The sequence below is a fragment of the Rattus norvegicus genome, chromosome 1 (genome assembly GCF_021556685.1).
Source record: "Rattus norvegicus strain SHRSP/BbbUtx chromosome 1, alternate assembly SHRSP_T2T, whole genome shotgun sequence".
In the NCBI taxonomy this organism is placed as follows: domain Eukaryota; kingdom Metazoa; phylum Chordata; class Mammalia; order Rodentia; family Muridae; genus Rattus; species Rattus norvegicus.
Window position 1 is genome coordinate 118,894,354 of NC_141534.1, and position 27,160 is coordinate 118,921,513.

The window sequence follows — 27,160 nt, forward strand, 5'->3', positions numbered from 1 at the left end:
ATCATATGTAAATTAATAAACATAATCCACCACATAAACAGACTGAAGGTAAAAGCAATATGATCAGTTTATTTGATGCAGAAAAGGCCTTTGACAAAATCCAACATCCCCTCATGAGAAAAGTCCTAGAGAAACTCGAGACACAAGGGACATAACACAACTTACTAAAGGCAATTTACAGTCAACATAAATAGAGAGGAACTCAAACTATTTCCACAAAAATCAGGAACAAAGCAAGGTTTTTCCACTCTCTTTACACCTATTCAATATAACACTTGATGTCTTAGCTACAGGAATAAGACAAATAAAGGGGATCAAGGGGATAGAAACAGGAAAGGAAGTAGTCACAGTGTCTTTATTTACAGATAATATGATTTTATATATAAAAGATATTAAAACTTCCACCAAACAACTTTTATAGCTAATACTTTCATAAAGCATTAGGAAATAAAATTAACACACAAAAATCAGTACCCTCTCTGTGATGGTTTGAATATGCTTGGCCCAGAGGTTTGGCCTTGTTAGAGTAGGTTTGATCTTGTTGGAGGAAAGGAAACATTGTTGGGTTGGACTTTGAGACCCTCCTCCTAGCTATGTGGAAGCCAGTCTTCTCCTGTTTGCCTTTGGAACAGGACAGAACTCACACAGGGCAGGAACTTGGAGTCAGGAGCTGATGTGGAGGCCATGGAAGGGTGTTGCTTACTAGATTTCTTCCCTTGGGTGGCTGAGCTTGCTTTCTTATAGAACTGAGGTCTATCAGACCAGGGATGGCACCACCCATAATAGGCTGAGCCCTCCCCCCTTGATCACTATTTTAAAAAATGCCTTACATCTGGATCTCATGGAAGCATTTCTTTAAGTGAGGCTCCTTTATTTGTGATAACTCCAGCATGTGTCAAGTTGACATACAAAACCAGTCAGAACGATTGATCCCTTTTCAACTAGACACACAAACATATCACTATTAAGCCTCAACCCTTACATTTTTATTCATCCCTAAGATCTAAATAACTTTAAAAGTCCCACAGTCTTTAGAAATTTTAAATATTAAAATTTCAATCCCTTTAAAATATCTAATCTCTTTTGAAATTCAAAATCTTACAATTCAAAGTCTCTTAACTGTGGGCTACACTGCAATACTTTACTTCAAGAGGGAAAAAAGGTTAGGGCACAGTCACAATCAAAATCAAAATCAAAATCAAACTGTAAGTGTCCAATGTCTAGGATCCAATCAAGATCTGGGTTTCTCTAAGGGCTTGGGTCACTTCTCCAGCTCTGCTATTTGTAGCACATGGCTTGTCTTCTAGGCTCCAGCTGCCTTTACTCCACTGCTGCTGCTATTCTTGGTGGTCCTCTAGTGTTACTGCTATCTCTAAAACACTGCTGTCTTCTGCTGCAACTGGGCTGCACTTTCAAAAATAGCCTTTCACAGACTCTTTTCACTGCCAAACCTCTACTTCTCTGCATGATCCCTTTAGTCTTCAACTGCCACTGAGGCTGCACCTTCAACAATGGCCTCTCCTGGCCTCTCCTAGTGCCAAGCATCAGCTGCTACCCCTTCATGTTTTCAAAACCAGTACCACCTGGGTGACTCTTATACATTACCAAGTCCAGCTGCCTACACAAGGTACAACTGTGCCTGTCTCTGGAACTCAGCTTCTGTGCTCTTGGGATACACTTCCCAGAAGTTATCACCTCTGTGATTCTGGTCTCTTCTTAATCACTAATTTCTTAGTCCCAGCTAACCAGTATCAATTGTTCTAGTAAAGGTTTGACTTTACTAGTTCTGGTATCTTGTTAATCACAGCTGATCTTTCAGCCCCAGCTAACCAAAACCACAGAATCTTCACAATCAAAATAGCAATGGCCTGGATAAGAGTCTTTTAAATCTTCTCTCTGAAATTTCACAAGCCAGGCCTGCATCTTCTGCACTGTTCTCAACATTATCTTCCAAGCTGCTACAGGAAATTCCACAGTGCTCTTAATATCCTAATAGCTCTACTAGCCCGAAGTTCCAAAGTCCTTCTATGGTCCTCCCAAAAACATGGTCAGGCTGTCACAGGGGTAACCCACACCTGGTACCAGTTTGTCTTAGTCAAGGTTTGTATGTATTCCTGCACACCATGACCAAGAACAAGTATACAAGAAGCCAGTACACAAAGCAAGTGAAAGACTTTTATAATAAAATCTTTGAGATACTGAAGAAAGAAGTTGAAGAAGGGATCAGAAGAGGGAAAGATTTCCCATGCTTATGCCTAAGTAGACTTAATATTACGAAAGTGGACATTCTACCAAAAGCAGTCTGCAGATTCAATGCAATTCTCAAGACTTCAACACCATTAGTCACAAAAAATTTAAAAACCATCTTCAACTTTATATGGGAATATAAAATCTCAGGATTGATAAAGTGATCCTGGACAAGGAAAGAACTGCTGGAGGTTTCACCATTCTAAATTACAAGTTGAATTGCAGAGCTATTGAAATAAAAACGGACATGTTTACCAGTGGAATTTAATTAGAGACCCATACAAAATTCACACATCTATGGGCATTTGATTTTTGACAAATAAAACAAAAAAATACATACTGGAGATAAGGCAGCACCTTTAACAATGGTGCTGGTCAAACTGGATAGCCTCCTGTAGAAAAATGAAAATGGATCCATATATATCATTCAGAACAAAATTCAATTCCACATGAATGAAACACTTTAACTTAAGACTAGATCCTGTGAATCTGTTAAAAAAAGAAAGTGGGAAAGAGACTTGAATTTATTGGCACAGGAAAGGAACTATTCTTTCAAAATATATGGTTTTAAGATTTATTTATTTATTTATTTATTTATTTATTTATTTATTTATTTATTTATTTATTGTCTGAGTGTACTTCTGTGCAGTGCATACATTGCATAGGGGCCAGAAGAGGAAGCTGAATCACACTAGACTGGTGGTATAGACTTTCTAAGCTGCCCTGTGGGTCCTGGGAACTGAACATTGGTCCTCTGGAAGGTCAGACAACTTTTTTTTAGCAACTGAGGCAACTGGCCCCAGAAATAATATTTTCATTAACGATTAGAGAACTTTTACATAGTACACCCAGGTCACATTTGCCAGCCCTCCCAGATCAACCCCCTCCCCATCCATATGCCCTCCTCCACAAAGTAAAACAAAGAAAAAACAAAATAAACAAAACCCACAAATCCATTTTGTGTTACCCCTATACTGTCTGTAGCAGAGTCAAACTTCCAGTGGCCAGTAACTTGAAGAGAATTGAATCCTTACCCACCTGTACTGTATGAAGAGATACACTTTAGGATTCCTTTTTTTCCCTTTCTTTTCTTGGATATTTTCTTTATTTACATTTTAAATGTTGTTCCCTTTCCTGGTTTCCCCTCCAGAAACCCCCATCCTGTCCCACCACCCCCTGCCTCCATGAGGGTGCTCCCCCATCCACTCATTTCCTTCTGATTTCCTGCTCTGGCATTCCCTTACATTGGAACATCATTCTTATCACAACTTTCAAGAGTTCTTTTCGATGGCTTCTTGCTTAGAATATTCTTTTAGGGGAAGGTAGGGTTTGCCACAGCAGCCTTCTAATATGTTCTTTCTCAGCTATGAGTCTGCAGTCATTAATACCACTGTAGAAGTGGCTTCCTTGCACCTTTATAGGCAGTGGGAGCATGGATCATGAACTTCCATATGGTTTCTGAAGACAGCATGGAGCAACACAGACACCCACATGGTCTATGTGCCACAAATCTCAGCATTGTCTCCAGTGGCAACACAGGCCAGAGATATCAACATGGCCTCCAGGGCATGGGCCATAAATATGGTCCCCAGTAGCAGTCAAGTGCATAGGCATCAACATAACTCCAGGGGGCAATAAAGACCCTAGACATCCAAATGACCTTCGGTGGTAACACAGATGATTGACATCAACATGGTCTTCTGTGGGAGGACAGAGCACAGAAATTTACATGGACACAAGAACCATGAGCCTCAATATGGTCTCCAACGGCAGCTTAGTCCACAAAGATCAATATGGTCCTTGACCACAGCACAGATCATGGACACCCTCATGGCCCTTGCTGGCAGCACAAACCATAGCACAAGCACATGGACCCTGGTTGTAGCGTGTCCCACAGATAGCAACAGAAGCACAGGACACCAATGACAGGCACTAAGATGAACAATAAAGTTTCTGTAGAGCAAAGGACACCAGTATTATCAAAGCATCTCAGACTACAGGATGGAAAAACCTTCATCAATTATACACTTGATAATGGTTAGTATCTAGGATAAAAAAGAACTTTCAAAAAAAAGAAAGAAAATGAAAAAGCTAACCTAATTAAAATTGGGATAGAGAACTAAACAGTGTTCCCCAAAGATGAGACAAATGGCTGAGAAACACTTTTAAAAATGTTCAACATCCTTCACCATTAGGCAAATGCAAAGTAAATCTACTTTGGGATTTCATTTTACCAGAGTCAGAATGGCCAAAATCAATGTAGCTAGAAACAATCTCTCTACGAGAGGTAAACCAGACCCCAGAAGACAAATACTGCATGTTTTCTCTTATATATGGATGTTAGTTTCTCAGTTTTCAACATGAATGCTTCAATCTGAATAACTATAGATGTTAAGTATGTAGTAATGGACCAGAAAGAGAAAGAGACCTTCCAAGAAAGAGAAAACGGAATGTGGTATTATAAAAAGATAAAGGGGAAACTAGAATAGGGGGATTAAATTGGGAGGGAGGTGGGGACAGAAGGGTAAGGAGAGACACAGAGGGACAACTAACACTAAGGACATTTTGAAAAGCCATACGGAAACATACTATTGTAGAAGCGTCCTAAAATACATACATATATGAACAGAATTTAAAAGAACTCAGCATATAATAAGGTAGACCTTACCTCATCTAGTCATCTTATGCTACTATGTAAACTTCCAGTACCAGGAATGGATGATCTCTTGTTTAATCATTGGCCAGACAGGTCTCATAATTTCCTCTAAACATCACTGGTCATTGCCAAGGTTATAAGAGCCTATTGCTGAAAATACTTACATCCCCAAACACAGAGAAATGGAGTTGATGCCCATATAGAAGCTTTACCTCTGCAGACTAGAATTCATGGTACTGGAAGGTACTCTATACATTACCTGAGGAGAAAACTAATCATAAGTGTCACTCAGGTAAAAACCCTGTAACCTATAACAGTGACTTACCTGCCTGATATATTTGTGCAATAGTTGCACAAATGTTATGGAAGTAATCAACCACTTTTGATTAGATTTTAAAACACACTCCATGAGATGACACCCGTACCTGACACACAGGCTTATATGCACATGAACTCAGAGAAAGTGTGACAGCACACACAGAGGACTGGCGCATATTCAAACCAAAGTCCCAGCACTGTGAATGGAAGGTAAAGTCCCCACTCCAACCAGAAAAACTATTGGTAATTGATGTCTGGCTAGAGAAGGGGAAATAATTTTCTTTGTTTTGGGTCTTTTTTTTTTCAGATGCAGAGTAATTGAGTAAATCATCTACATGCCAAGGCAGGGTACATGCCTAGGGTTAGTTGGCTAACACAAAAATGTTCTTCCTTCCTTCCTTCCTTCCTTCCTTCCTTCCTTCCTTCCTTCCTTCCTTCCTTTCTTTCTTTCCTTCTATCTTTCTTCTTTCTGTCTTCTTTCTTCCTTCTTTCCTTTTATGTCTTATGGGGTTTGGCTTTGAATTTTGCTTTGCTTTTGTTGAGGGAGGAAGGACAATGGAGGGAGACACAGACACAGACACAGACACAGACACAGACACAGACACAGACACAGACACACACACACACACACACACAGACACACACACACAGAGAGAGAGAGAGAGAGAGAGAGAGAGAGAGGGGGTATCTCAGTTGGTGTTTTCTGCTGTGAGAAGACAGGATGATGAAGGCAACTTTTATAAAGGTAAACGTTTAATTGGTGCTGCCTTACAGTTTCAAAGGTTCAGTACGTTATCACCATGGTGGGAAGCATGGAAACATGGAGGCTGACTTGGTGCTGGAGAAGCCAAGAGTTCTATATCTTGATCCAAAGGCAGTTAAGGGTGGAGCTTGAGCACTAAGAAACCTCAAAGTCCTCCTACAAACTGAGACATTTCCTCCAATAAAGCCACACCTATTCCAATAAGGCCACACCTCTTAATAGTGCCACTTACTGTGGGCCAAGTATATTCAAACCACTACATGGAGGATCTGGGAAGATTTTGTGGGAGCAGAAAGGGTATTTTAAAAGATACTGTGTAAAATATTTTAATAAAAAATAAGATTTAAATAAAATTATGAGGTGGTACCCTCATTTGGAGACAAAAATTTGGAGTAGGATTAATGGATTAGATACATCATTTAAAAATGAAGAATAATAGATAATCAGAGCAACATATCAGGAGGTGTTGTACATAATATAAGCACATATTATTTTGTATTCTTTTCAGTGGATGCATAGATACATGTGCCATTTCTTCTTATAAAATGTAAATAGCATAACTCAGCTTGAAGACCTTAAAAGTTCTCATCCAGAAATGAGTTTTCAAATTGAGCACTTCCAAGAATAAGAAGGACAAATGAGAGGTTGTGTATGAGCCCAACCTCAGGACAACAGAGAGACACAGTCTTCTCTAAAGCAGTGTCAACTCTATAATGATATGTCTAGAGTTACAAAATCAAGTCATCTAATGTTTTATAGCAGGTAGATATATTAAAACTGGCGTATAAGAGGCTTTAAGAAAGACTGAGGGGAAATACTGCACTGTGGGACAGCAGTTAGCACAAAGTGAAGGTTTTCAAATCATTCTCCACAGAAATGGCAGGAAGGTAATGAAGTAACACTCAAAAGGAGACTTTTGTGTCCCCTTTTGCTTTACTTTCCAGGGTACCACAGTTCTTGAGGAAACACAGGTTTGGGGGTAATTATACCTTCCTCTCTTTAGAAGTTCTCAGATTCGATCACTGTCTATTGACCCTACCACACAGGAACAAAATGGTCTTGCTGAGGGCAGGCAGGGCCAGTGTGCCCTCCCTCCTACATCTAAGGAAGATGTCTCATTTACAGATCCCATCCCAGCACTAGCTGAGAGGACAAGCATACTCTCCATGCTTGAAAGCAGGTGTTGCTTCCTAAGTCCTCTGATGCAATACCGTCTCTTTACTACGACCCCATTAAAAATAAATAAATAAATTTGAATATTTCTACTATACAGTAGCATAGCGGTAAACTTTTCTACTTCAAAAAGAAATAGCTGGATGTATCAAGGAATGATCAGACCAAAGAAAGGTGAAGATCCAGCAGGACAAACCCCAAACCCTGTAGCTCCAAGTCCAGCATACAGGACCACACAAGTTTGAATGGCTCTACTCCTCTGGATCTGTGTCCTCTAGTACATATGCTCGATCTTCTTTTTTTTAATTTTTTTTAAAGTTTTTTTATTAACTTGAGTATTTCTTATTTACATTTCGAGTGTTATTCCCTTTCTCGGTTTCCAGGACAACATCCCCCTAACCCCTCTCCCTCCCCTTCTATGTGGGTGTTCCCCTCCCAACCCTCCCCCCATTGCCGCCCTCCCCCCAACAATCACAAGCACTGGGGGTTCAGTCTTAGCAGGACCCAGGGCTTCCCCTTCCACTGGTGCTCTTACTAGGATATTCATTGCTACCTATGAGGTCAGAGTCCAGGGTCAGTCCATGCATAGCCTTTGGGTAGTGGCTTAGTCCCTGGAAGCTCTGGTTGCTTGGCATTGTTGTTCATATGGGGTCTCAAGCCCCTTCAAGCTCTTCCAGTTCTTTCTCTGATTCCTTCAACGGGTGTCCTGTTCTCAGTTCAGTGGTTTGCTGCTGGCATTCGCCTCTGTATTTGCTGTATTCTGGCTGTGTCTCTCAGGAGAGATCTACATCCTGCACCTGTTGGCCTGCACTTCTTTGCTTCATCCATCTTGTCTAATTGGGTGGCTGTATATGTATGGGCCTCATGTGGGACAGGTCCTGAATGGGTGTTCCTTCTGTGTCTGTTTTAATCTTTGCCTCTCTATTCCCTGCCAAGGGTATTCTTGTTCCCCTTTTCAAGAAGGATTGAAGTATTCACATTTTGATCATCTGTCTTGAGTTTCATGTGTTCTATGCATCTAGGGTAATTCAAGCATTTGGGCTAATAGCCACTTATCAATGAATGTATACCATGTGTGTTTTTCTGTGATTGGGTTACCTCACTCAGGATGATATTTTCCAGTTCCAACCATTTGCCTACAGATTTGATAGTCATTGTTTTTGATAGCTGAGTAATATTCCATTGTGTAGATGTACCACATTTTCTGTATCCATTCCTCTGTTGAAGGGCATCTGGGTTCTTTCCAGCTTCTGGCTGTTATGAATAAGGCTGCGATGAACATAGTGGAGCACGTGCCTTTTTTATATGTTGGAGCATCTTTTGGGTATATGCCCAAGAGAGGTAGTTCAATGTCCAATTTTCTGAGGAACCTCCAGACTGATTTCCAGAATGGTTGTACCAGTCTGCAATCCCACCAACAATGGAGGAGTGTTCCTCTTTCTCCACATCCTCGCCAGCATCTGCTCTCACCTGAGTTTTTGACCTTAGCCATTCTCACTGGTGTGAGGTGAAATCTCAGGGTTGTTTTGATTTGCATTTCCCTTGTGACTAAAGATGTTGAACATTTCTTTAGGTGTTTCTCAGCCATTCAGCATTCCTCAGCTGTGAATTCTTTGTTTAGCTCTGAACCCCAGTTTTTAATAGGGTTATTTGTCTCCCTGTTGTCTAACTTCTTGAGTTCTTTGTATATTTTGAATATAAGGCCTCTATCTGTTGTAGGATTGGTAAAGATCTTTTCCCAATCTGTTGGTTGCCGTTTTGTCCCAATCACAGTGTCCTTTGCCTTACAGAAGCTTTGCAGTTTTATGAGATCCCATTTGTTGATTCTTGATCTTAGAGCATAAGCCATTGGTGTTTTGTTCAGGAAATATTTTCCAGTGCCCATGTGTTCGAGATGCTGCCCTAGTTTTTCTTCTATTAGTTTGAGTGTGTCTGGTTTGATGTGGAGGTCCTTGATCCACTTGGACTTAAGCTTTTTACAGGGTGATAAGGATGGATCGATCTGCATTTTTCTACCTGTTGACATCCAGTTGAACCAGCACCATTTGCTGAAAATGCTATCTTTTTTCCATTGGATGGTTTTGGCTCCTTTGTCAAAAATCAAGTGCCCCTAGGTATGTGGGTTCATTTCTGGGTCTTTAATTCTGAACCATTGGTCTATCTGTCTGCCTCTGTACCAATACCATGCCGTTTTTATCACTATTGCTCTGTAATACTGCTTGAGTTCAGGGATAGTGATTCCCCCTGAAGTCCTTTTATTGTTGAGGATAATTTTAGCTATCTTGGGTTTTTTGTTATTCCAGATGAATTTGCCAATTGTTCTGTCTAGCTCTTTGAAGAATTGGATTGGTATTTTGATGGGGATTGTATTGAATCTGTAGATTGCTTTTGGCAAAATGGCCATCTTTACTATATTAATCCTGCCAATCCATCAACATGAAAAAACTTTCCATCTTCTGAGATCTTCCTCAATTTCTTTCTAAAGAGACTTGAAGTTCCTGTCATACAGATCTTTCACTTGCTTGGTTAAAGTCACACCAAGATATTTTATATTATTTGGGACTATTTTGAAGGGTGTCATTTCCCTAATTTCTTTCTCGGCTTGTTTCTCTTTTGGGTAGAGGAAGGCTACTGATTTATTTGAGTTAATTTTATACCGAGCCACTTTGCTGAAGTTGTTTATCAGCTTTAGTAGTTCTCTGGTGGAACTTTTGGGATCACTTAAATATACTATCATATCATCTGCAAATAGTGATATTTTGACTTCTTCTTTTCCGATCTGTATCCCCTTGACATCCTTTTGTTGTCTGATTGCTCTGGCTAGAACTTCAAGAATTATATTGAATAAGTAGGGAGAGAGTGGGCAGCCTTGTCTAGTCCCTGATTTTAGTGGGATTGCTTCAAGTTTCTCTCCATTTAGTTTAATGTTAGCAACTGGTTTGCTGTATATGGCTTTTACTATGTTTAGGTATGGGCCTTGAATTCCTATTCTTTCCAGGACTTTTATCATGAAGGGGTGTTGAATTTTGTCAAATGCTTTCTCAGCATCTAATGAAATGATCATGTGGTTTTGTTCTTTCAGTTTGTTTATATAATGGATCACGTTGATGGTTTTCCGTATATTAAACCATCCTTTCATGCCTGGGATGAAGCCTACTTGATCATGGTGGATGATTGTTTTGATGTGCTCTTGGATTCGGTTTGCCAGAATTTTATTGAGTATTTTTGCGTCAATATTCATAAGGGAAATTGGTCTGAAGTTCTCTTTCTTTGTTGGATCTTTGTGTGGTTTAGGTATAAGAGTAATTGTGGCTTCATAGAAGGAATTAGGTAGTGCTCTATCTGTTTCAATTTTGTGGAATAGTTTGGATAATATTGGTATGAGGTCTTTTATGAAGGTTTGGTAGAATTCTGCACTAAACCCGTCTGGACCTGGGCTCTTTTTGGTTGGGAGACCTTTAATGACTGCTTCTATTTCCTTAGGAGTTATGGGGTTGTTTATCTGGTTTATCTGTTCCTTGTTTAACTTCGGTACCTGGTATCTGTCTAGGAAATTGTCCATTTCCTGCAGATTTTCAAGTTTTGTTGAATATAGGCTTTTATAGTAAGATCTGATGATTTTTTATTTTCCTCTGATTCTGTAGTTATGTCTCACTTTTCATTTCTGATTTTGTTAATTGGGACACACTCTCTGTGTCCTCTTGTGTTCCACTATAGCACTCTACAGTAAACAGTTCATGCTGCTGGCATCTAAACACCCTGATGACTCTACTGTGGCTTTGCCTCTTTTTCCATACCTGTATGCATTGCCCACAAACCTTTTCATGGAATCTGACTCTACTCCATAGCATCTTTCCTCTATGGACTTTTTTGAAATGTTGGAAAAACCTCCATGGATTCCTTACTTTCATAGCTGCCTAACTTCAAAACTAGTACCATGTGGATATTGACAGGTTTTGCTGTCATTTTGAGATAGAGTGTTGGAGATGAGCTCCAGAGCTTTGATTCTCTGTTGAAGGTAGCTGAGAAGTGTGTTGGCAGGGGAAGACTTAGTCTTGGAAGATATTATAGATGCTTTCTAAAATAATGTTTACGTGTCTTTATTTTAAGTTACTCTGACATTAGAAGCTTCAGGCCTCTAGGTGGATTTTAACACTTGTTGCTTAACAGCAGGGTATTAAGTAAAGGATTAATGGTTAGGGTTTCTTTCTCCTGCCCAGCACACTGCCTGTATGAACCTCTCTCTTGACATGAAGGAGGGAGATTTGGAGCAGTAAACTTTTATTGAGCCAGAAGAAAAGAGTCATGCTCTCAGAAGGAAAAACTTTTACACAAGAAAATATGCATAAACATACATACATTCATATACACATTCATGCACTCATGTTGGGTTCAGCTACTTTTCTTATATTTACATACTTACACACACACACACACACACACACACACACACACACACACACACACCTATACTTATATATGCATATGAAGCAAAAGGCCAAGCACCAGGGCAGAAAAAACTCATTCATTCTGGATGGAAAAATGAGCTCTAATCTTTATTACATAAAGAAAGATAAAACTTCTACACTTTCATTGCTAAATGAACTAAACGTAAGTCTGTAAGAAAAAAATCTTTGTCCTCTTTAGTAAGACTAAGCTTGCCTTGCTGTTAGAAAAAATTCTGATCCGTCCCATCTTAAAGAGAAGGCTGCCTCCTTTTTCTGGTCTCTCTGTAACTCTGTCTGTTTTCATCTCTGTTATATCTTGCTATGTTCTGCTGTCTCTCCACCTATAGTTTCCAATTCTCTTTCTTCATTTTGCATTCTATCTCCTTTTGTCCTGCTTAATGTCATTATTCCTAGGTCTTTGTAGCTTATTAAGGAGAATAAACCATGTAGCTTTTGTTTTTTTACAAAAGTTCACTAAAAGTTCCAACATAAATTTACATCATAAATTGAATAAGAATTTTACAACAGAGATGTTTACATGTATTTGCATTAAGACTAGTTATCTAACTAGGCATTCATTCATTATCTGTCATTATCTCCATATGTTCATTGCGAGTCTAAAACTATAGTTTTGTGTCTTAGTTTGCATTGAAGTTTTGTATAGAATAATACAATCAATATTTTATCTTCTGTCTTTGCACCAATAGTAAAATCATTTGTACCTTTTATGACCTTTGGCTAAAATTGTTTTACAGCCCTCAGGAGTGTATCATATGTTAAAAATGCCTGCTTCAATGTTGGAAGCAATTAACTCATGACACATGAAGACTAACAGAGTTGTAATTGCAGTTTGCATTTCAGAGAGGGTTTTAATAGCAGTCCTATTATAAAGGGCTTAATAATTAAGTATAATTTTAGAAATTCTTATGGAATCATCATTAGGAATTAAGAAATCTGTTTGTATAACATCTCTACAGACAGAACATCTTTGTCGTTCTTTGGAAAGTCTGCACAATAGGGTGGCTAATACACAGAGATTATATAATATTACTTTTTATAAAGATAGGAAAGGCATATCAGCTGCAGGAATCAATACCTGAAAACATCATCCCTTTAGCTTTACTTGCAAGGGTTCATTCATCATAGTCCACTGTCATGATGAAACAATCTTAGGAAGATCACCTGCTAGCCTTTCACCTCTCCTAGATGGCTCCTGGCAATATAACCTGCCCTGGTCCATGATAGTTCCAGTGGCCTGTGAGGTTTTGCCTGCTAAACTGAGAAGACACCTTCCTTAGATAACCCTGTTTGAGCAGAGACCACCTCTTATAGGTACTCTCCTTTTAACTGACTGTGTGTGTGTGTGTGTGTGTGTGTGTGTGTGTGTGTGTGTGTGTGTGTGTTTATGCCTTAGAACTTTCTATGTTCAATGGGAGACTTTGGAGAAAGGGTTGAGGAAATAGTGTAATTGTATTATTAAACTTAAAAAATAATGAAAGAAAAATTTAAAAACCAGCATGGCATAGCATTTGTGTGTGCATTTGCTGATACATCATTACTTCCCATGTGACACTAGTTCCACTATATACCTCATGAATCAATGTATACAAACATCTAACTCATGAGTCAACATACATAAACACATAACTCACGAGTCAACATTCACAAACATGTAACTCATGAGTCAACATTTGCAAACATATTACTCATGAGTCAATGTAAACACACATTTATTATTTTTACAAATCATGCCACATTTTCCTTCATGATTTTCTATTATAGGTTGAGTATCCCACATCCACAATTCTTGGGACCATTAATGATTTGAATTTCAATTCTCTGTGTTGGAGGAATGTTTTCATATGCTTGATAAATTATCATTATGATGCAGCTCAAATATCAACACAAAATTTATTTATGCTTTTATAACCATATTCTGAATGTAATTTTATACAGTACTGACATGATACCTTTTTGTATTTTTGACTATGACAAATGAGTTAGATCTCTTTCTTAAAAACATCAATTATAACATAGGAATTATAGGACTGAACTTAGAGAGTTCAGAGGTTCAGAGTAATGCTGAGCAGGCGAATCACAACCCCTTTCCGAAATAATTTGCCACAGGAGATTAAGAACACTGGGCAGAGACCATCCTCAGAGCATCTTGTTGTGGGTCTTTTCATTTGTTTAGTTCCTATAGCAATCACCTTTGGAGAATAATTCTAGATCGTTTTGCACGTGGCCATTGCAGTCACAAGCAGGAAAAAGAGGGTTCTTTTCCACTTGGCTGCTCATCCCAGAGACTTTTCTTTTCTTTTCTTTTTTTTTTTTTGGTTCATTTTTTTCGGAGCTGGGGACCGAACCCAGGACCTTGTGCTTCCTAGGCAAGCGCTCTACCACTGAGCTAAATCCCCAACCCCCCCAGAGACTTTTCTAAGAGGCACATTTTACTGCCACCCAATCTCTGATTCAGGGGAGCCCCCAGGCACGAATACTAAAAAGACCTAAAAAGAAGACCAAGCACACATCTTCCTAAATTGTGAATCAGCTCTAGAATTCCTTTGTAGGTATGATGGGCATGCAAAAAGAAACACAGTTTCAGGAAAGATGATTCCAGTTCAACATCAAATTAAACCACTGTGGCTTTTTTCACTCATTGTGGGAAGTGGCTGGACAAGAACATATCACCCATCACAAGTACCATTATTAAATGATATGCAGGCATACTGAAGATAAGCCATAGGAACAGAGTTGGAGCAATGACATATGAAGGAGAGAAACACTTTCAAAAGCTGCCGCTAGTGTGTCCGTTACTGCTGGTATTATTGTCATGTTGCACGACTGTGTACCAGCCCCCAGTGTACCATGTCACCCATAACAAGGACAAGTAAGAACTGAGGCTGGATGAGAATCAAGAAGATCTGGGGTAGGAACTGAGCAGTGTTCATAATAAGGAAGCAAGCAGGTGCTTATAGTTTCTACTTTTCTCTGCCTCTTCCTCCAGGCTGATGCAGTAATGGACAATGAAAGACCATAAACACCATGTGTTTTGGTCAAGCAAGGAGAACCATTCAGTTGGAAACTACAGGATTTTAGTTATGCCTGGGACATATTGCATAAGTACCTTGGCAGATGAACCCATTTTGAGCCCCTTCCCAGAGACAGAGAGAGAAATAACATGGGTGCAGAAGTAAACACTGCACCACAGACACAAAATTAGATGCAGAAGTAAACATTGCCAGTGATCTGTAACAGTAATGCAAGTCAAGTCATCTAGAGGCCTCACCAAGTTGGACTTTGGTGAAATTGTATTTTGGTAATGTGTCAATGCCTATTTGAGATGGATATAGTTTTCATTGTGTCTATATAGTAAAAGGATTCTTTGAATCATTTTCTTTATTGCTAGCTTGTTTGTATGAAGAAACATTCCTGGAAAGAATAACATCTGCTGAACTCTCTGTAAGGTGGACAAATTGCTTAAATGACTGGGAAGTTTGGAATCTGACATCTACAGCCAAGATGTCAATGATTCTATGTGACCTGCTTCTGGGATATTTCTACCAATGCATTTTAAAAAGAATAGTGATTTATGACCTTTATTCTATTTCCATTAAAACTCAGTAAAGTTATTACCATAGTGGAATAGAATTTAGTCAAGCCTGAATCTGTTTCCAGGCCAATGATCCCTTATATTTGCCTCAGAATAAGGGTTTTCCCCTTTAAAGAAGGTGTTGTGTTATGATATTGACAACTATAACTAATTGCCTTACTTATGCTTTAAATGAAATGCTCCCATTTTTCCATTTGTAATAATAATTTTGTGAGGCACAACAATATTGACTGACAGTTCCTTAATTTCAGAATGTGAAATCTGTCACCCCATGATTCTCTGGCATTTTAGGAATACTGACATAATTAGATATTTTTTCTATTGTTACTGTTTTTATATGGAAATTGGTGTTTATTCCTTATTTATTTTAGTATTCTTTCTTTACTATGCATTTTTATTGACTAAATTTGTCCTTGATCAATTTCTTATAGGTATATAGCACATTCTGATCACTCTCAAACCCTACCTTGTATATCACCTTCCTATCTCTATCAAACCCCTCTCCTGCTTCTAAGTCCCTGCCTCAGATTCAAGTATTTCTGATTTGTGACCCAGAGTTTAACCTGGAATCTGTATGACAGTAGGTTTTTATCTACCCTGTGAGCCTAGTGGACTCAGCTTATGTAGTGGTTCTTCTCTGATCTTTCTCCACCAGCATTTGTGGTCCTTGCAATCTTGTTGATGGCCATATTGACTATGAGGAGATAGAAACTTAAAGTAGTTTAAATTTGCATCTCTCTGTTAGCTAGGACGGATGGGCATTTTAAAAAAGAGTTTACTAGTCTTTTCTATGTTTTCTTTCGAAAACTCTGTTTACTTTTATGTGTTTTGTGCTATTTATTTTCTTGATGTTTAGCTTTTTGGATTCTTCATATATACGAGATACTAATCCTTTGTCAGATGTAGAGCAGGCAAAGATATTTTCCCCATTCTATGAATAACCTCTTTATTCAATTGATGGTTTCTTCTGGCGTACAGAACACTTTTAATTTCATGTACTGTCATTTGTCAATTTTTCTCCTATCTTCTATGCTCCCAGGTCCCTTTTCTGTGAGTCTTATTCTGTAAACATGGGTTGAAGTACACTACACATTTTCCTTTAACAGTTTTAAAGTACTGTTCATATGTTAAAGTCCTCGATCCCTCTGAAGTTGAGCTGAGTTTTATGTAGCATGAGATACAGATCAAGAGTCTTTCTTCTCCATGCAGTCATCCAGTTTTCCTAGTGCCATTTGCTGAAAATGCTGTCTTTTCTTCAATGTGTGTTTTCGTCTCTTTCTCCAAAGTCAGGTGCCTACGATAGCACGGGGTTATATGTGGGTCCTTATTCTATCCTACCCATCAGTGTATCTATTTTTATACCAGTATGAGGCAAGTTCGGATTTGACTCTGTGAAGTCAGATATGATGACTCTTTTCACATTAGCCCTTTTGTTTAAGATTGTTTTTGTTCCCCTTAGTCTTTTATGTTTTCCTGTACATTTTAAGATTATTTCTTCTATTTCTCTGAATAATTGTCCCAGAATTTTGATCAGGATTATATTAAATTTGTGGATTCCTTTTAGTAGAAGGACCATTGCTTTACAACATTAATTCTTCAAATCCAAAGCATGGTGGATTTTCCTGTCTGCTAGCATCTTCCTCAAGTTCATTCTTTGGTATTAGGAACTTTACATTGTAGAGCTCTTTCACATTCTTCATTAAATTTATTTTTTAGTGTTTTACTTTAATTTTGTGGCTTTTGTAAATGGGTTTGTTTTATCGGGTTTTGTTTTGTTTTGTTTACCCATGTCTAAAGCTGTTTAATTAAGTTGTTAGCAATTTGGAACACACCAGTTTGTGAGGACACATCCCATCTGCCAGGGAAAACTGAGATCACAGATAGTGCTGGAGTTGAGGAACAGCTTTCTCTTTGGCAAAATCTGTGAGTCCAAAGTTTTGTGATCAGCCTTGCACTGTTTAAATCCCATATTTATCCTTCTCCATGTCAAAGATCTTGCCCTGTTGGTGCCTGGGTTTGTGCAGTTGCTTCATTTTGAAGTAAACATCAGTCAGTCAGGTGCTTGGGGATTTTAAACTTGGGTATTAATTGTTGTAGAGGTGATAACAACAGACTTTTGGTGAGTTCTGTACAGAAGAACTAGGTTGAGGGCAAGAGGTCCAGTTATAAGTAGAAAGCCTCTGCTCAGCTGCTTCAGGAAAACCACTCTTGCCTATGTTGCCCAGTGATGATGATCAGGACAGTTTCAGGGGTGCTGTTGCACACAGCCTTCTCATGCTTGAATGCAGGGCTCTTGGCCATGGCTTTGCAGCTTCCAAGGTACATCTTCATTTTCTGAAGCTTTACTACCCCAGTACCACCATTCTTGTCTCCACTAACTGTTTTTATGACAGTAGCAACTACCTTCTCCTTTTTCTTCTTTTCACACTTGGACTTGACAGCTGAGTATTTCCTTTCATACAAGGCCTTTATGGAATACATAGCAGAAAGGGATTACCTGCCAGTTCCTCTAACCAGAATAGGGTTTCGGGTACAATGGGACTTACCCTTCCTAGGCCTTTTAACCTTAGGGTCACCCTTTAAGGCTGCACTAGTGGCCAAGTCACCAGCAGAAGCAGCATCACTGCCAGGCAGGTTTCTTCTCCTTTGTTTCATCGAGCTTCTTGACTTCTTCAGCTGCCATCTTGTTAGATGGGAAAGAGAACTAAGAGCCTGGATTCTAGGGCCTTAAAAGTAAATTTTCACTTATTTTTCATAATTTTGTGGTTTAATTTTGCATCCATTCACTTTACTGGAAGTGTTTATCAGCTTTAAGAGATTTTTTGGCTGACTATTTAGACTTTCTTTGGTATAGAATTGATTTTTCTTATTTCATTTATCTGCTTCTTTGAGTCTTCTCTATAGAAATCACATTTAGCATTTCAGCTATCTGTCTTTTCTGATTTTGAGAAATTGGGAGCTTCAGAGGTGTCATACTGGATTGTTGTCTGTGTTCCATTGCTGTGATGAATCACCATGCCCAAAAGAAACTTGGGGAACAAAGTATTTATTTCCACTTATATGTCCTGATCTCAGTCCTTTATAAAGGAGTTAGGGCAGAAATTCAGGGCAGGAACCTGAATAAAGGAGCTGATGTAGAGGCCATGGAGGAATGCTGCTTATTGGCATGCTCCTCAGGGCTTGTTCAGCATGCTTTCTTATAGAACCTAGAACCATCAGGCCTAAACAATTCCTAAATAATAATAATAATAATAATAATAATAATAATAATAATAATAACCACCTAATAAACATGCTAATGCAGAAAGGTAAAAATCTCACAGGAATGGGGGTCTGAGCACTAGCTAAACAGCTATGAGCAATTAATGACTAATGAGAGAGGAGAAATTTGTTTCTTCCAAAGATGAGCCCACAATTGGTTATCCAATTCAAAATGGTCAGTCCTAAAATCATATACATACAAACACCAAAACCAGATTCAACAGGTACCTTCTGCATTTGTTGGCAGAAATGTATACTCCATTTTTTCTCCTTTCTTTTCCATTTTGTTCTGTTCGTTCTATTTTATGTGATTAATTCTGTTAAGCTCTTTCACTGGAATTGTGCTCTAGGGTGACGTTAACTCCAGCAAGAAATATATGAATTAACAGTACCTCCAGTGTTTTGCAATAGACAACACTGTGCCTTCAGAAATAGTGGATTCATTGTAGAAGTTACAGTTTATGGTTTTTAACATTTTAGCATCAAGTGATTCACTTTTAATTAGAGAAGTAGAGAGGGAATGGAAAAAGAGAAACAGGAGTCAGGAATGAAATGGAAATTGTATGGAATAGAGGTGAAAAGCAGTAGAGAAAATGTCATGTATTTAGTTTAAAGAAAGAAACACCAGGTAAAAGATTTTTACAATGAACTTACAGGTGGTGAAGACATGGCTCAGGGGTTAAAAACATGGGCTGCTCTTCGAGAGGACCTGGGTTCAATCCCCAACAGTCATATAGCAGATAACAATTGTCTAAAATTCAGCCCTAGGGGAATCTGATGCTCTCTTCTGATCCTTACATGCACAAAATATTCCAATAAAATAACATAAAATCTTAAAACAATGATAATGCGTACAAATTAAAACACAACAAATTAAAACATAAAAAAGCAGGTAAATGCATATGTAGCAATGAATATCCTAGTAAGAGCACCAGTGGAAGGGGAAGCCCTGGGTCCTGCTAAGACTGAACCCCCAGTGAACATGATTGTTGCGGGGAGGGCAGTAATGGGGGAGGGTGGGGAGGGGAACACCAATAGAGAAGGGGAGGGGGAGGGGAAGGAGAAGGGGTTAGTGGGATGTTGGACTGGAAACCGGGAAGGGGAATAACAATCAAAATGTAAATAAGAATTACTCAAGTTAATAAAGATGAAAAAAAAAGAATGTGAAGGGGGGAGGGAAAGCAGTTAAAGCATAAAAATTTAAAAGTAAAAAATTAAAATGTAAAATTAAAGTAAAAAATTTAAAATACACAAAAAAGTGTATAATCTTCTTAGTATTTCTTCCCATTTGGGGAGATTTGACCACTCATTCCCTTCATATTCCATTTTAAATCATTCTCCACTACTGTAAATGGCTGGAAAGGAGGGCATGGCATGTGGAGGACACTTGGCTCCCAAATTTAGACTAGTGAGTGTGTCTTCCAGGAGATAAGGGTTTCTGAGTTCAAATGTCACTTTTGCTAGTCTTATCTGTTATGTACTATGTTGCACACCACAATCCCATCCTTGTTGCTTTTGGAGTCAGTATTTCTGTGTGTGGCTTTGTATGCCTGAAGTTCTGAAGGAGTGTGGCATATCAGACCTACTGTGGTTTTCTGTTTTCAGTCTGCCAGAACACTGTAGGCAGTCCCTTCAGATACTTTCTGGAATGCAAATACCCCTCCTTTAAAAAAGTGTTTTCTCTCTCTTTTTTTCTATTAAATTGAATTCCATATATATGTGGGGTATTAACTCTTTGTTGTCTATACAGCCTATTTTTCATTTTGGGAGCAATGCCCTTAAAACTCTCAATTATTGATATTAATAGTATAGTTATAGTTAAGTATGACTAGGTTCATAGAAAATCCCCAGCCAGCTGCAGAAGACTAATACAAATTTGGTGGTCAGGATGACTAATGATATGACAAAGTTGTGACCTTGCTGAGAAATACATCTAACGTCAGAATGCCCAATGATATGACCTGTAACCTTTCTGAGAAACCAACATCCTGCTGACTAATGATATGACAAACCTGTAACCTTTCTGAAAAAGGAACATCCTGTTGACATCAGGTGACCATATGAGTACTGTGTTCTTGGCTTGCATAAATGTTTCCCACTTCCCCCCTCTCTCTGTTACCCCTGTTATGATATAAATTCAGCCTTGAGAAAAAATAAAATTGTTGCCTTGATCAGACTTCTGTCTTGGTGTCCTTCTTCGTGTCTCTTGTCCCTCATTCTCTCCTAGGTGGTCCCCATTCTCTGCTGACTGCCCTGCAGGTTGGGGCACTTTCATTTTGATGTTAACTGTAAATTTGCCATATCTGACCTTCATCGTGTTGAAGCATATTCAATCGGTATCAGACAGTTTTAGAGAGTTTTTTTTCCCAACCTTGGGAGGATATAGAATTTTTCCAAAAGGGTTCTCCATACTTTGTGTGATAATCTGGTTTCTCTTCTTCATTCTTTCCATGTGCTGAATCATGCCTTTACTTTTCACACAGACTCATTGAGTACCAAGGATAAGCATCACCTGACTGTGGTATATCACCCTTTCTAAGGACTACTGGATTTATTTGGCCAACAAAAGGAATTTTCTATCTCTATCAGGGAAATTGGCTGGTGAATTTTTTTTTGTATTTTGATAACTTGAAGGGACATACAGAGCATACAAACATGAGAAGAATCATGACAAGAAGGTAATCTGCAAAGTACATATCTCATCCAAGGCTTATGAAAATCCATCTCTAAGGGGTGGCATCTTCCAGACAGTTTTTCCACTTAGTTAAACATACATTCAAAATCTCTATGGAATAAGATGCCTGATGGTAGTTTGCAAAATTATGCTTCAATTATTTTTGTTATTTAAAATACTGACATTTGTGGACTCAGAAAAAGTACAAACAGTAAATTTGCAAAGAATTTCAGATGCTTTAAAAAATGCAACGTAAAGAGTGTATTAACCATAAGAACTCCAAATATCTCAAGAAAGAAATTGAAGAAGATTTCAGAAAATGGAGAGATCTTCCATGCTCATGGATTGGCACAATTAACATAGTAAAAATGGTCATCCTACCAAAGATGATCTATAAATTCAGTCCAATCCCCACCAAAACCCCAACACAATTATTCAAAGACATGAAAAGAGCAATTCTAAATCTATTTGGGAAGGCAAAAACCCAGAATAGTGGAAACACTTCTTAACAATAAAAGAATCACCATCTCTGACCTCAAGTTCTATTATAGAGCAATAGTGATAGGTTGATTATCAGAATAGAATTGAAGACTCAATAATAAAACCTCGCACTTATGCACACTTGATCTTTGACAAAGAAGCCAAAAATATACAATGGAAAAAGGAAAGCATCTTCAATAAATGGTTCTGGTCTGTATGTAGAAATGTCTGTATGTCTGTATGTAGAAAAACAAAAATTAACCCTTTTTGTCACCATGCACAAAATTCAAGTCCAAGTGGATCAAGGACCCCAACATAAAACCAGATACACTGGTTTAATAGAAGAAAAAGTGGGAAAGAGCCTTGAACTCATTGACACAGGGAGAGATTTCCTAAACAGAACTCCAATGGCTCATGCCCTAAGGTCAATAATTGATAAATGGGACCTCATGAAACTGGAAAACTTCTGTAAGGCAAAGGAAATAGTCAATAAGACAAATAGGCATCCTACAGATTGGGAAAAAAATCTTAATTAATGCCACGTCTGATAGAGAGTTAATATCCAAAATATATAAAGAACTTGAGAAGCTAACCATCGAGAAACCAAACAACTCAATCAAAAAATGGGGTATAAAACTGAACCAAGAATTCATAACAGAGGAATCTCAAATGGCTGAGAAGCATGTAAAGAAATGGTCAAAGTCTTTAGTGATCAGATAAATGCAAATCAAAACGACCCTGAGATTCCACCTTATACCAGTCAGAGTGGCTAAGATCAAAACCTCAGGTGACAACACATGTTGGCAAAGATGTGGAGAAAGAGGAACACCCTTCATTGCTGGTGAGATTGCAAACTGTTACAACCACTCTGGAAATCAATTTGGAGGTTTCACAGAAAATTGGAAATAGACTTATCTGAAGACCTAGCAATACCACTCTTGGGAATATAACCAAAAGGTGCTCCACCATGCCACAGGGGTACATGTTCCACTATGTTTATAATAGCCTTATTTATGATAGCCAGCAGCTGGAAAAAAACCCAGATGTCCCACAACAGAAAAATGGATACAGAAAATGTGGTTCATTTACGCAAAGGAATATTACTCAGCTATTAAGAACGAGGAAATCCTGAGTTTTGCAGGCAAATGGATGGAAATAGAAAATATCATCCAGAGTGAGGTAACTCAGACCCAAAAGGACATGCATGGTATGTTCTCACTAATAAGTGATATTAGTCAAAAAAAAGTACAGAATACCCAAAGAACTGAAAAAGATCAACAAGCTGAAGGGCACAAGTGAGGATGTCTCAGTCCCACTTGAAAGGGAGATGAAAGCAAGTACAGGGAAAGGGAGGGAAAGGGAAGGGAAAGGGGATAGGTGTAGGGAGAGAGGAGAACATGATCTGGTATTGGGTAGGGGAAAAGGAACGAAGCCCTGAGGTCCAGCATAAAGAATGGAAACAGGCAACCTTGGGAGGAAAGAGTTTGGGAGCATGCTCTAGAATGTACCAGAGACCTGGGAAGTGAGAGACTCTCAGGACTCAAAGGGGGGACCCTAGATGAATGGCTCTACAGTAGGAGAGGGAACTTATTGAACCCACCTCCAGCAGAAAGACAGGGAATCAGGTGAGGGATGGGGTTGCTAACCCATTGTCAAAGCTCTGACCCATAATTCTTCCTGTCTGAAAGAAATGGAGGGATGAAAATGGAGAAGACCCTTAGGAAAAGAAGGCCCAGTGACAGGTCCAAAGTGAGATCCAGCTCAAGGGGAAACCCCAAGACCTGACACCATTACTGAAGCTATGGTGAGTTCACAAAACAGGATCTATCATGACTGCCCTACAAAAGACCCAACAAGCAGCTGAAAGAGTCAGATGCAGATATGTGCACCCAATCAATGAACAGAAGCTACTGAGTCCTCTGGTTGAATTAATGAAAAGCTGGAGGAAGGTGATGAAGAAGGGAACCCTGTAGGAGGACCAGCAGTCTCAATTAACCTGTACTCCCCACCCCCACCCCCACCCCCGAGATCTCTCCAACACTGGATCAGCAACCAAGCAGCATACACCAGCTGAGATGAAGCCTCTGACACATATACAGTGGAGGACTCCCAGGTCTGGATTCAGTTGGAGAAGATGCACCTAACCCTCAGGAGCCTGGAGGCTCCAGGAAGTTTAAAGGTCTGGTGGGGTGGGTGGGGTGAGGACATCCTGGTGGAGACAGGGGGAGAAGGAGGTATGGGATGTGGAACAGTCAGGGGTTGAATCAGGAGGGGAAAGAAATCTGGAGTGTAGAACTAACTAACTAATTAACTAAATAATAAAAACAAACAAAAAAGTGAACATTAAATTCTTTCAAACTGAGCTGTATGAAAATTTTGTTGAAAATTATAGTGCGATCCATTACATGGAAATTTTTATTTATAGCTTTAGGTCAGCCATCCATTCAACAGTCTGTCATGATGACATGGGGGACTTCTTTTGCCTCTGATCACATAAGCTAACAATTCCCAAGAAGTAGTGCCAACATACCAGAAAAATTGTTTTTCTTCCTAATTCTTTCTTAACTTAAACTAGATTTTCTGACTTACTTTGGTCAACATAAAAAAAAATCAGAGTAACAAAACTCTCTTTCCTGGCTTGTATAAAAAGCAACATTTACAAAAGCATTGTTTTGTTTTACATTTTCCTTGATTGAATTCACCATCTGAAAGTTTCCAACTAAAATGATTTTAAATTTTTTGCTCCTTTATTTTAATGTGTGTGTGTGTGTGTGTGTGTGTGTGTGTGTGTGTGTGTAAGATTGTTTGTCTCTAGGCAGATGTGTCTCACATTGAGGACAATGTATCTATCCTTAAAGGACAGAAGACAACATCAGATTCCCCTGGGACTGGAGTCAGAGACAGGTAGGAAATGAATGCCTCAGGTCCTCTGGAAGAGCTCTTACCATCTGAACTATCATTCCTGCCCCAAAGAAGTATTTCTTAAAAGGAATTTTATTGCATCACTGTTATCTGGAAGGGTCCCTGGCAGAAGTCAGGTAAGATAAAAGGAATCTGCTGAGCTCTGCCCTTGATTGAATGCTGAGAGGTCATGTGGTCTTTTCGTCCCTTTAATTGTGTAGCAAGGTCCCGGGTACATGGGAGAATGAGGGAACGATGAAGAATGAATACAAAAAGAAAGGTAGAGAAGCCATTTGATACATGCCTATATTGGACAGCACACTTTCCCAGAGGCATCAGATTCAAAGCTACATTAAAGCTCTGAAAAATATGACAAACTCACTAAATTTTATGTCTCCAGCGTATTCTGAATATACGTGAAAGTTTACAGGGAAGCACACAATTTGGGAAACTGTTATACTTTGTTTTTAAACTAGATGTATTTAAAGAAGTTTTGTTTTCTTAGTAACTTTGCAGTTCTGTGGCTCTGCAGACTCTCTGAGAGCAATCCTTTCCATCAAGACATCTCAGGATGTGAACCATAAAAGGCTGTGTATACGGGAACCTCAGTGCACTCACAGAAATCCTTGCCTTGCTTTTGTTCAGCTCTCTCTGATGGGGATTCTGTAATTTGCACTCATCAAAGCCTGCAAATTGACTTGAATCAAAGTTTTTTAGAACCTATAATACACTATCATCAAACCCTAGTGCTAGCAAGTGCACTCAAAATATATTTTCAGGCACAATTATGTGGATAATTATGTCATAGCTGGCATGCAGATGAAAATGAGGTGCATTTACAAGCAATTATTCTATGTATTATTTTATGTTGCTGTCACCCATATCTATGCAAAATGCTTTCTTGATCTATGCTGTTCCCCCATTACCTAATTTCAGATCCAATTTATGGACACACATTGCAAAATATTTACAACATACCTATTGTCTTTTGTAAAGGAACCTTGTTTATTTTCATCTCCTCGTTTGTTTGGTACACAGACTACCATTCCACCTGGCATGCAGTTGATGTTCCGTTTGCTGCTTCATTTGGTCATCAGAATGGTTCCAGTGGACCACACTTGCTCAGCATCTTCCTTCGTACATTCGTCCAGCCCTTCTCAACTCTCCCGTAGGCCTGGTAGTATGTCCTAATTGATCTTTGCGATTATGCATTCTCTCCGATTGAATACTTCAAAGCTATTCTCCTGTGAAAATCAGGTTCTTCTGAATAAGACCCCATATTGACTATGGATTCTGGTTATATGAAGGCCCACATGCTAGGGGAGGCCACCCCAGCTTCATTAGCTGATTATGCTCCACTCCTTGTCTGTAATTAATAGTAATCAGAACCACAACTCAAATGCACTTTGATGAAATATATTAAGCATCACTCCTTTAAAGCCATAAAAGATGAAGAATTTGGCAATGTATTCTTTTAAAACATGAGTGTGTTCTCTTTTTCTTCTTTTTTTCTTTTTTTCATTTTTCTTTCTTTTTTCTTCTCTCTCTCTCTCTCTCTCTCTCTCTCTCTCTCTCTCTCTCTCTCTCTCTTGGAGCTGAGGACTGAACACAGGGCCTTGTGCTTGCTAGCCAAGCACTCTACCACTGAATTAAATCCCCCACCCATTAATGCATGAGTTTGATACCTAAAGAGAAACTTTAATTTGGTCTACTTCAACTTCAACCGGCTCAGGAATCCCAAGTTGGGAACTTGACACCTTATGACATATAGGGGTCCTCCAGGCACGGCTTTCTTACACAGTGCATGGGGATACAGTGGTTACAGGGGCTAGAACACATTTTTACTTATTAGTGGGAGACACTTGCTGTTATTCAGTCCAGGGGACAGAGAATTTTCTTCATTTGCTCTATAAAGACAACACAATGGCAGCCATGCAAAGCCGTCAGCAGTGCAGCAGTGGGGCATTCTCACAGTCTCAGCCATCTGTCTTTTCCATGGCCCTGGCAAAGAACCACTGACTGACATGCACTCTATCACTGCTCCTTATTCCAAATACGAAATATTGGACCTGAATAATCATCATGTCAGGAATGGTGGTCTAGTGCAATGCATTGGTAGCTGATAAATAAGCCAGGCTTCATCTGTGAGAATGATAACAATCAACCAAACACTGTCCAGTACACATACAAATACGCTGCACAGCATCCACAACTTAATGCTATATAGCCTATCTGTATAAATCCTTACATCTTCCAATCCACCATCATGGACTGGGGTCTAGCTCAGAGAAGAACACTTGTATAGCATGAGTGAAGACCAAAGTTTAATCCAGAGACTTCAGATCAATAAGACAAAAAGGCAATCTACCACAATGAGAGGAAGATGGTGATAACGAGGAATGGCTGAAAGTTTCAGCCTGCACTCAGACTAGAATCTTCTACTGTCTGGATCTATTGATGCTCCTCATGTACTCCATATGCCTCACTAAAAGATCCACTACAACTTGTCTCTGAATATGGCTTCGCACAGGATGATACTGCCCTCGGTGTGGCTATCGGATCTATAGAAAATCATGAATCACTCAAACAAATAGAAGAAAAACTAGGGAAGCATCTGGAACACATG

General features: G+C 39.0%; 1 protein-coding gene and 1 pseudogene across 1 annotated transcript in view; both read right to left on the reverse strand.

Moving 5' to 3' along the window:
* Positions 1–27,160, reverse strand: part of Gabrg3 (gamma-aminobutyric acid type A receptor subunit gamma 3) — a 624,026-nt gene that overhangs the window by 70,371 nt on the left and 526,495 nt on the right.
* On the reverse strand, positions 17,024–17,901 carry LOC148007366 (large ribosomal subunit protein eL6 pseudogene; annotated as a pseudogene).